Source organism: Helianthus annuus, chromosome 12 (assembly GCF_002127325.2).
Source record: "Helianthus annuus cultivar XRQ/B chromosome 12, HanXRQr2.0-SUNRISE, whole genome shotgun sequence".
In the NCBI taxonomy this organism is placed as follows: domain Eukaryota; kingdom Viridiplantae; phylum Streptophyta; class Magnoliopsida; order Asterales; family Asteraceae; genus Helianthus; species Helianthus annuus.
This window is the reverse complement of record NC_035444.2, coordinates 47,614,638-47,625,439: the sequence shown is the minus strand read 5'-3', so window position 1 is coordinate 47,625,439 and position 10,802 is coordinate 47,614,638. Positions and strand designations below refer to the sequence as shown.

Sequence of the window (10,802 nt, the reverse complement as noted above, 5' to 3'; positions counted from 1 at the left end):
TCCACGAAGAACTGAATTGAAATGGAGTCCACTAAACCAATCAACGAAAGATAATGTTTTTCGTGAATAAAAGTGTTTTAAAAACTGTGAAAAGTTGGTGGGGAGTTACTATTTTAAGGAGAATATGAATTCTGAGTTTTAAAAAGTTAGTAGATGAATAACTGGATTTGGTTAAGTGACAGACATTCAAAAATATACTTCTCCAGTAACTTGAAGGTTATCTTTTCAAAAAGAAGGAATATTCCGGTGAGTTCTTCCGACCAAACCACTTAACCGAAAAATATGACGAACAAGATTTTGCAAGAAATTTTAAGAAAACCCTTTACTAACATGTCTCCATGTATTTTAAAAAGGTTTTTTGTAAAAATTTTAAGCAAACAACAAGTTATTCCAAAGATTTAACCCATTTTATTTTCAAAAACTTGAAGATCTTGTTTTAAACACAAGTAAACTTGAAGAAACCTTGAAAAAAAAACTTGTTCAAAACGCAACAAAGAGCTTGGTTTTAACAAGGAAGAGAGCCAAAGCTCTGATACCACTTGTAGGTCCACTCGGAGGATCAAGTTTACCTACTTCCTTGTTGTCGAAACACACCCGCAAGTGCGGAATCCAAGTGGGTATGCAACCAAGCTAAGAACACAAAATACAAGAACAAGATTCAACGTTTAAAGATAACTTGTATAGATCCAGAAGAGTTACAAAGTATAAAGTTTAACCATAAAACACTCTAACTCTCTCTGGTGTGCTCTTTGCCTCAAACTGTGTAACAAGTGTTGTTTATATACCCACATAACTTTAACCCTACGAAACATAACTGGGCCCAATAAAGTGGCCCACGAAGAACCTAAACCTCACAAAATACCATTATCTTTCGTGGACTATATCTGCGAACCATGGACCCACGAAGAACATGGTTTTCTTCGTCCTAATCTAATGCTGACCAAACACCATCAAATTAACAACCATCTTCGTGGGTTGGATGCATAACAAACAAAATCCCATGTATTCACAATAAAGTCCATATTATATTCAATGGTGACATCATCATGGTGATGTCATGGTGATGACGGTTCGTGGCTCTTTGTGCTTTGCGTGTCGATCTCTGGGGCGCATGACGGAGGAATGTCGCGACATCGGTCTTGAGCCGAACCGAACCGAGCCACATCCACACAAAACTACATCAACACTACCTCGTGTTTTATCAGTTGGGCTTTTGCCTAGACCAGCCCCTAAAAGCCTCAAATCTTTAAAAAACGAATATATTATAAATTCATTTTGCCCTGAATCCAGACCTGACTAACCAATTCCATTCCATTCCATTCATCAGTTGTACGATTCCAAGAATCCAAGCCTCAAGGCCGACATAGTACCAAAAAAAAACCGTAATCTAAGGGTGAACGGGGTGCTTAGCGGGGTGGGGTTCGGTGAGGCGAGTCCCCGAGCGGGAACACCGCCGCAGACCCCTCGGGGAGTGTTTGCAGGGAGGGTGGATCGGTGGGTGTTCACCGCACAAAAAGAGAGGAGAGAGAGAGAGAAGATGCTGAGAGAGAGAGAGAGAGAGAAGATGATGAGGAGAGAGAGAAGATGATTCTAAGAGAAGAGTGCCGCCATCAAATTGACGGTATGAGGGGAGTTAAGAGGGGAGCTGATTGGTTGTGAGTAAGAGAGATCACTCCCCTAAGAGAGGAGTGCCCCTTACACCCTAATAGAAGACATTGACATCTCTAATGATTCTTGAATAGTGTTTGTTTCACAAAATGGAACGAAACCTAGATGAAATTGAAATGTAGATTTCATTCGTAATCTTTTCGTTTCAACAAAAGAGAATTGGAATTGAATCTAAATCACTTAAAATCACTACTTGAAAAGAATTTCAAGCGATTTAGATCCACCGCTGCTATTGTTCAAACACCCTTAAATGGTTATGTTAGAATTTTTTTTTTAACAAAGAGCTTTTTTTTTTGAAAAGTAAGCTCCATGAATTTAATTCCAATCACCAAGGCAAATTACAAAAGGATAGCAGGTAGACGAGCAACATAAGGATAGCAGGTAGACGAGCAGTTAGAATGTAATCTGTACTTTTGTAGTTCTGTTGAATCTTTTTAGTCGCTCTTCCCTCAGCGACTCGATTCTATTATGTGTTCAATCGCTTAAGATATGTGTAGTCATTACTCAGCTGTAAACAACATATGAAAAACATTTACTAAGCTTTTTATGATTAAATTTAGACAAAATGACAGCGCACGTCCTTTAGGTTTACCTAAAAGTACAGTGCACGTCCTTAACGTTTAAAAGTTGCACTGCAAATCCTTTACTTTTAATTTTATTGCATTGCAAGTCCTTTATGGCTAACAGTGTTAACTTTTACCATTAAATCCCCCACGTGCCTCCCACGTGAGGGGTATATCCGCCCATTCCCTTCATTCTTCCCCTTTAAAACCCAGTCTTTAACATTTCACTACATCCCCTTCCTCTCTGTTTTAACCCTAACCCCAATATTCAGAGAATCGTTCCCCTTCCTTCAACATTTCACTTCAAACGATGGATCCCGATCCAGTAGTGAAGCCTCGTGGTGCATTTCATATACGAGGCGAAGATGAGGATTTCGACGATACTGTCCTAGGTATGATTTAAAGTTATAATTTTGGTTATACATGGAGGATTTCTACTGATTATGGTTTGTAATCATTTGCAGATATGTATCCGGAACTCTTTTCTATCGTATTGAATCACGGGGGTTACTTCACAAACTATCCAGGTCGTGATTACGTGAATGGAAAGCAAAGTAATATAGATCTTTTGACTGTTGAAAGGTTCAGTAATCACGAATTGCAGCTGATTAGGAGGGAGTTAGGTTACGAAGATGAAATTCTGACATTTTTCCATTTCAGAAAACCAGGTTCCATTGATTTAGATGATGGCATTGTCTCCTTAAATGATGATTTAGGGATACAAGAACTTCTTAACTTTGTTAAAAATAACATAAGGTTTATTGATGTGTACCTTGAGCATGGCAACACAAATATCCATCCTTTTCCTGGCACACAATCAAGTGTGTACATTGAAAGTGGGCAGGATGGTGAACACAGTGATCAAAGGGGGCAGGAAGATGAAGACAGTGATGGAGATGAGGACAGTGATCAAACTGGGCAGGAAGATGAAGATGAAGACAGTGATTACATTGTAGATTTGGAGAATCAGATGGAAGAGAATGAGGTTGATATAAGAGATTTCGAGTTTCTTGTTGAGCAAGAGGATGATCAAGTGCAGACTGAGTCAAATTTGGATTTAGATGTGCTAGAAATGTTGAAGACTGGGTTTTAAAGGGGAAGAATGAAGGGAATGGACGGATATACCCCTCACGTGGGAGGCACGTGGGGGATTTAATGGTAAAAGTTAACACCGTTAGCCATAAAGGACTTGCAATGCAACAAAATTAAAGGTAAAGGATTTGCAGTGCAACTTTTAAACGTTAAGGACGTGCACTGTACTTTTAGGTAAACCTAAAGGACGTGCACTGTCATTTTGTCTTAAATTTAATCTAGTTAATCATATTTAAGTATGTTTATTTCTTAGAAATGAAAAGCTTGACAACCTTTTTAATATATTCATTCAAGAACTCCTGGTTTATTTATCTGATCCAATCCAAATCTGTCAAAATAGACTGAGCACTCATGGGCATCTTGGCTCCTACCAACACTCGAGTCTGAATAACCTATTACTACTAAGAATATGCATTTGTTGACTTTCTAAAAGTCTGATTTTCAAGGGTCAAAGGGTGGCAGATAGTCGAAACATTTTATCTTATTCACACTAGCTAGCATGCATCATGATCAGCTTGAACATGGCTGCTAGGCTTCCCCATCTGCGGACACTCTGACTGGTGGCACTGCTGGTCAGAGCAGCTCGACAAAAGTTTTCCATTTAGATGCACATCTATGCATGGCTTGCTGTCACTACATGCAACATCTGATGGTTAGTTCTTACAAGTGCTTTAATCACTAGAATTGAATTGATCGATCACTACTGGTACTTGAACATCAGAAACTTGAATGTTTGAGAACATTACCCCGTGCACTAACCCCGATCCATCCTGAATCATTACAATTTGACCTCAAAAGTCAACGTTAGAGTTACTTATGGTTTATAGCAATTACATGTGGGAAATGCCCCATTTTTTCCAAATATGGCCCCAAAATGGTTGAGTCACCCCTAGACGTCTGATAACGTTCAAGTAAACTTATAAACTATTGAACTCATAAATTAAATTGTCAACATCTTCAATGAGCAATGTAAATACTACAAGAAATATTGAACCATTGTCCCAGAGTAAAATATTTAACATGGTTTGTGTATTCCATGTGTGGAAGCTAAATGTGGCCTTGTGTTATTCTAAGTATTAACATTTCTAAACAATAACAGGTACCTGAACATAATCCTGGCCTAAAAATGTGCATGCTATCGAGCATACAATAGTGTTATTGTGCATCCAGCAACTGATGGAAGAATTTTAAGTTCACGGCAGTTCTCTTCATTGAAATAAGCGGGCTGTTTAGGTTCAGGCAATGCACCTTCACCAACCAACATTAGAACCACTGACAACATTGTTGGTCTATCTTCAGCGTGATTCTGCACACATAACAGTGCCACATGTATTGATCTTAGTACTTCAGAGACCACACATGAGGCCTGTAAAGATCCACTCATTAATTCAACGGTCCTGCCTTCTTTATAGAGTCTCCATGCCTACAGTTAACCAAATCCATTTAGGAAAAAAAAAAAAAAAAAAAACTAGTTTCTGGTAAAGCTATTAGGATTTGGTTTTACAATAACTTACATGTCCAAGAAGGTTATCATAGCGCTCTCCATGGGAGAATTCTCTAATTCTCTGCCCACAAATTATCTCCAACATGAGAACGCTAAAACTAAATACATCAGATTTTATAGAAAAATGCCCTTGTAGTGCATACTCTGGAGAAATGTAACCACTACAAGTTTAACAAAATAAATTTTACAGATTAGTCTCTCGTTTAATCTCATCTTCCTTCTATTCTAGGGGAAAAAGTATGATAGTCAAGGAGGATTATTACTATGTTCCAACCACTTTCTTTGTCTTCGCAGTGGTATCCTACAAACTTTCTAGCTAAGCCGAAGTCGGATATTTTTGGATTCATGTCACCGTCCAGCAAAATATTACCTGCCTTTAGATCTCTATGGACAATTTGAAGGCGGGAATCTTGATGTAGATAGAGAACACCCAGAGCTATTCCATGTATTATATTTAATCGTTGAGGCCAGTTAAGCGTCAAGCTTCAGCTTCTGGTTTCATCTGCCAAAAGGTGACACTACGTTATGTGTTATCATATAAAGTGTGAAAGTAAGATGCTATGTGAATTGTGAAATCGTGGAGTGAGTCAAACCAAAGAGAAACCAATCCAAGCTTTTGTTAGTCATGTATTCATAAATCAAAATCAGTTCAATTTCATCAACACGATATCCAAGAAGCTTCACAAGATTCCGATGCTGAAGTTTTGCAATACAAATGATCTCATTATAGAATTCACTTAGCCCTTGTTGGGATGTTTCTGAGAGCCGTTTCACTGCTATTTCTATTCCATTTTTCAACACGCCCTATAAGATTATGTAACTTATGTTTATGATTATGAATAAGTGTTTATTATAATGTATAATTGGGTAGATCTAACACTTTCGATCCATGTCAGGGATACGCAATGCATTCTATTGAAGAACCATAAAAAAGTTACCTTGTAAACGGGACCAAAGCCACCTTGTCCAATCTTATTGGAGACACTGAAGTTATCTGTGGCCCTGGCTACTTCATATAGGCTAAAAAATTGTAAATCATCAAGCTGTTCTATCTGTAGACTTGTATTCTTTTCATCATACACATACCACTTTCCTACAAAAAAAAATGATAATGTTACGTAATTTTCTTTAAACTTCAATCCTATAAACATGCAAAAGTGTCAACATTACTTGCTTCTTTTGTTTTTTTTTTTTCGTTGAAAAGGCTTACTTTGCTTCTTTGTGTTACCTTGACTTTTCATGTGAGGCCGTTTCTTTATCTTTCTAAAGGCATATGCCACTGCAAAGAGAAGTGGCACAACTGATGAAGTTATAAGCACCACTATATGTGTTCTTTTCTCTTTGTTAAAGTTGGACCGGGAGTTTACAACACCTACCAGTTAAGAAACAATAATAGTTTAGCACTTAAGCATATAAGATAAAAACATCCAAATGTGTACCTTCTAACTCAGAGGCTGCCAATCTTATGTAAAGATCTTGATCTCCATCATACACTCTAGTGTCCAAAAGCTCATCAAGCCAAAGCAAACATCCACTTCCACCATTTCTGATATCTAAAATTTGCATAACCTGTACAAAAGCAGTTCCTTTTGCAGGCTATCTCACATTCTCTGAGGGTCATGCTCTCATTATACCATACCTTCACTCCTGGAATTTTCAGAAAACCATCCCCCTTTCCATCCCCACAAGTCAAAGGTTCTCTGCGTTTACACCCACTCGCCCAATCTGACCCCTCCCATTCTTCTGGATGTCTTGGTTCAAATCCTTGCATACAAGAGCAAGGTGGATGCTTGTTAATGTTGCAGATTCCATACGCACCACAGAGTGAAAACCGATCACAATTATCTACTTCAGATTCTGCATACACAATCCAGTCTTGGATTCGCTCAATCCATTGCAAAGTTAGTGTCCTGCCATCCCATGTCAAAATAATCCTCTGAACTATCGAACTTGTAAGTTTATATATATGATATATTTCATTCTCATTCATGACAAAGTCCAACGAGTAAATCTGATTTGTTTTATCAAGAGGAAAGCCGCTGAAGCCGAGACCATGCCATGGTCCAAGTCTTCCTATCAAAACTTCACCCTGAAACCTTAAATTTTGTGGATATCCATTGGTGTCATGTATATCACTATACACACCTACTGAAGGATCATCAGGACTCTTCCAAGATGTCATGATTGAAATCCTTAATCTCTACACATCCAGAGTGCAAGGGTTTATTAGTAATTAGTATAAAGTATGGCGGTTACATGGCGGTTACAAAGTTCAGGGGGCAGTTATGACAAACCAGAACTTCACAACCACCACCCCAAGGGTTGCGAAATCCCTTGGGAGACACCTCTTGATTTCGGCCACAAGGAGAAGGAGGAAGGGACAAAACCTTTCGTTTAGAGACGCACCTCTTCACGTTAAATCTCATCCACAAGATCCTAGAGACACACCCGTTCATGAAGAGACGTGTCTATTCACTCGCACCCATTAGATTAGTATAAATAGGCCTTAGATTTTCATTTGTAGAACTCATTCAAGTTCATGTAAATTCCATTGTATTCAAATTTCAGTATTCAATAAAGTCACGTTTATCATTTGCGATCTAGAGATCAAAGATCATTCTGGGCAACAATTGGTATCAGAGTATCAGGCTCTAGGCATCACAGGGAATTCGCGATCAGGTTTTATTATTCTTTCTCAATTCGCAAGTTAGTTTATTTTTCGGTTCAGGGTCGAACCATGGGTTAGGAATCTAGGGTTTTGATTCCGGGGTTTAGTACGAATTAGACTGATTGTTTGTTACGCATTGGGTTATACGCGGGGGTTAAGGATTAGAGGTTTGTTGAGACCAAGAAAGATAAACGTTTTTTGAAAGTGAAGATTGTTCGGTCAGAAGACATGTCAGGAACAACCGGACCAAATTCACAAATTGTAATTCAAAAGGAAGGAAGTTCTCTTTCCCAATTCCAGTGTCGTATTTTGAAAGCAACAAACTATATGGTTTGGGCAATTTGCATCAAAACGATTTTGGAAGCGAATGGACTTTGGGAAACGATTGAACCGGCAAAAAATACGCAAACGGATGTTAAGAAAGATAAGGAAACAATTGCTTATCTGTTCCAAGCAATACCGGAGGATGTTGTATTGCAAGTTGCAAGTTGTAAAACTGCAAAGGAAATTTGGGAAAATCTCAAGACTAGACACGTTGGTGTTGATCGGGTACAGAAGTCTCGGTGGCATACACTTTTATCAGAATTCGAGCTAATGCAAATGAGGGAAGATGACACTATAGAATCCTTCACCGCAAAGATAAACAGTGTAGTTACCCGGGCAAGCGAATTAGGGACAACACTTAGTCAACCGACTCTGGTACGCAAACTCCTAAATGCAGTGCCAGATAAGTTTGCTTAGATTGTCGCCTCGATGGAATAGTACTCCGATCTAGAAACAATGACGCTAGAAGAAGCGGTTAGAAGGTTAAAAACGTTCGAAGAAAGACTTAAGAAAAAGAAAGGAAGCCCAGGAGAAAGTCAAGACAAGTTGATGTTTACACATCACGACAACAACTCAGGCAGAGGAAGACAGTTTGGAAACCGCGGGCGTGGCAGGTTCAACCAACCGCATGGAAACTTGCGAGACAATAAAGACAAGCAAGGCACTAAGTATGAAGGATCTTTATACAGACCTAGAGGTGGAAAGTCTAAGAATTGGAGGAATTTTGGAAGAAACCAAATAGACATAAGTAAGATCCAGTGCTACAAGTGTCAGAAATATGGACATTTCAAGAAAGACTGTCCTGAGAAAGATGTTGTACAAGAACATTCAAATCTCGTCGAGGAAGACGAAGAACCCGTATTGCTAATGGCAATACAAGAAGAAAACGTTGTTCAAGAAAGGGTTCTACTAAACGAAGAACGCATAGAACCAGCAAGTTACGCCACAGAAGATAAAAGTCTATGGTATTTAGACAACGGGGCCAGCAACCACATGACAGGAGTGCGAAGTCACTTCAGAGAATTAGATGAAAAGGTGACAGGGCAAGTTCGGTTCGGTGACAGGTCGCACGTAGAAATTAAAGGCATAGGTTCAATACTGCTGGAATGTCTGAACCAAGAACAGAAGATTGTTTCTCAAGTACACTACATTCCAAGTCTGAAAAGCAACATATTGAGCCTCGGACAACTTACAGAAGTCAGTTGCAAAGTAGTTATGGACAGAGACTTACTAACACTCCGCGACAGAAATAGAAAGTTACTAATGCGAGTCAGGAGAATGAGGAACAAGTTGTATAAAGTAAAGTTGAAGATTGGAAGGGCAATCTGCCTGCTCTCAAACACAGAAGATTTAGCATGGTTATGGCACGCAAGGTTAGGCCATTTACACTTCGATGCTATTAAGGAAATGACTCGAAACAACTTGGTACATGGAGTTCCTCAAATAAATCATGCCAACCAAGTATGTGACGCATGCTTATTAGGAAAACAAGTAGGACACCATTTCCAAACCAGGCGAAATTCAGATCTTTAAGACCTCTGGATTTAGTCTATGGAGATTTGTGTGGTCCTATATCACCACCAACACATGCTGGGAAGAAGTATATATTTCTACTTGTAGACGACTGTACTCGCTACATGTGGGCATATCTACTAACTTCCAAGGATCAAGCATTCGAAACATTCAAGCAGTTCAAAGAAAAGGTGGAGACAGAAACTCGAGCCAAGTTAAAAATGCTAAGGACGGACAGAGGAGGAGAATTCACGTCGGCTGAATTCAACAAGTATTGCAAAGACAATGGCATAGCAAGACAATTTACAGCGCCATATTCCCCACAACAAAACGGAGTAGTGGAAAGAAGAAACAGGACGATGTTGTCAACTACTCGAAGTATGTTAAAGGCAATGAACATGCCACAAAATTTCCGAGGAGAAGCAATAAGACATACATTATATTTATTAAACTGGATTCCAACGAAGGCTTTAGTAAACAAGACCCCGTATGAAGCATTGAAAGGAAGAAAGCCGAATCTGGAACACTTAAAGGTTTTTGGGTGCACAGCATATGCTAAGGTATTACCACTTCAACAAAAGAAGTTAGATGATAGAAGTGCACCTATGGTTTATCTTGGAATAGAAGAAGGATCAAAGGCATACAGATTATATGATCCGGCGAAGAACAAAATATGTGTCGGTAGAGATATAAAGTTCATGGAAGGTCAACCATGGAACTGGAATACTTATATGGAAATGGTAGATTTAGGAAATCCCGAATGGACAAACTTTGTCATTCAAGAAGATGACAACCCACCAGAGTTAGAAGAAAATGAACCAAGTAGTCCTGGTAGTAGCGGGCCACATCATGATGATTCAGGAGTAGATCAGACAGAAGAACCAAACTCCTATGAAACCCCGCCAGCACATTCGTACAATCAGAACTCGGCAGGAAGTTCAAGAAGATTATCAAGTAGAGGTCCATATACCTCTGAAAGTACAACGGAGAGTATTAGTGACACTCGAGTAAAACTAAGAAGTCTCGAAGAACTATACGAAGAGACAGAGGAAATTCAAGTAGATCCACAAGAATTATTACTTGCTGAAGAAGAACCAAGGAATTACAAGGAAGCGTCTAGTGACAAAAAGTGGATTGAAGCAATGAAGGCCTAGTTAGACTCGATAAAAAAATAACACTTGGAGGTTGACAGAGTTGCCAAGAAATCACAAGGCAATAGGTCTAAAATGGGTATTCAAGACTAAGAAAGATGCAAACGGAAACGTGGTCAGACACAAAGCAAGGCTGGTTGCAACAGGATATGTTCAGCAACACGGAATAGACTTTGACGAAGTCTTTGCACCAGTAGCACGCATAGAGACAGTTCGACTAATGTTGGCTTTAGCAGCATATCAAGGTTGGGAGGTACATCACTTAGACGTGAAGTCTGCATTCTTACACGGAGATCTCAAGGAGGAGGTCTATGTCTCAC

At 39.1% G+C, this 10,802-nt stretch overlaps 1 pseudogene; it reads right to left on the bottom strand.

Moving 5' to 3' along the window:
* Nucleotides 1-4,259: 4,259 nt before the first annotated feature.
* On the bottom strand, nucleotides 4,260-6,582 carry LOC110894779 (annotated as a pseudogene).
* Between the last annotated feature and the right edge of the window lie 4,220 nt (nucleotides 6,583-10,802).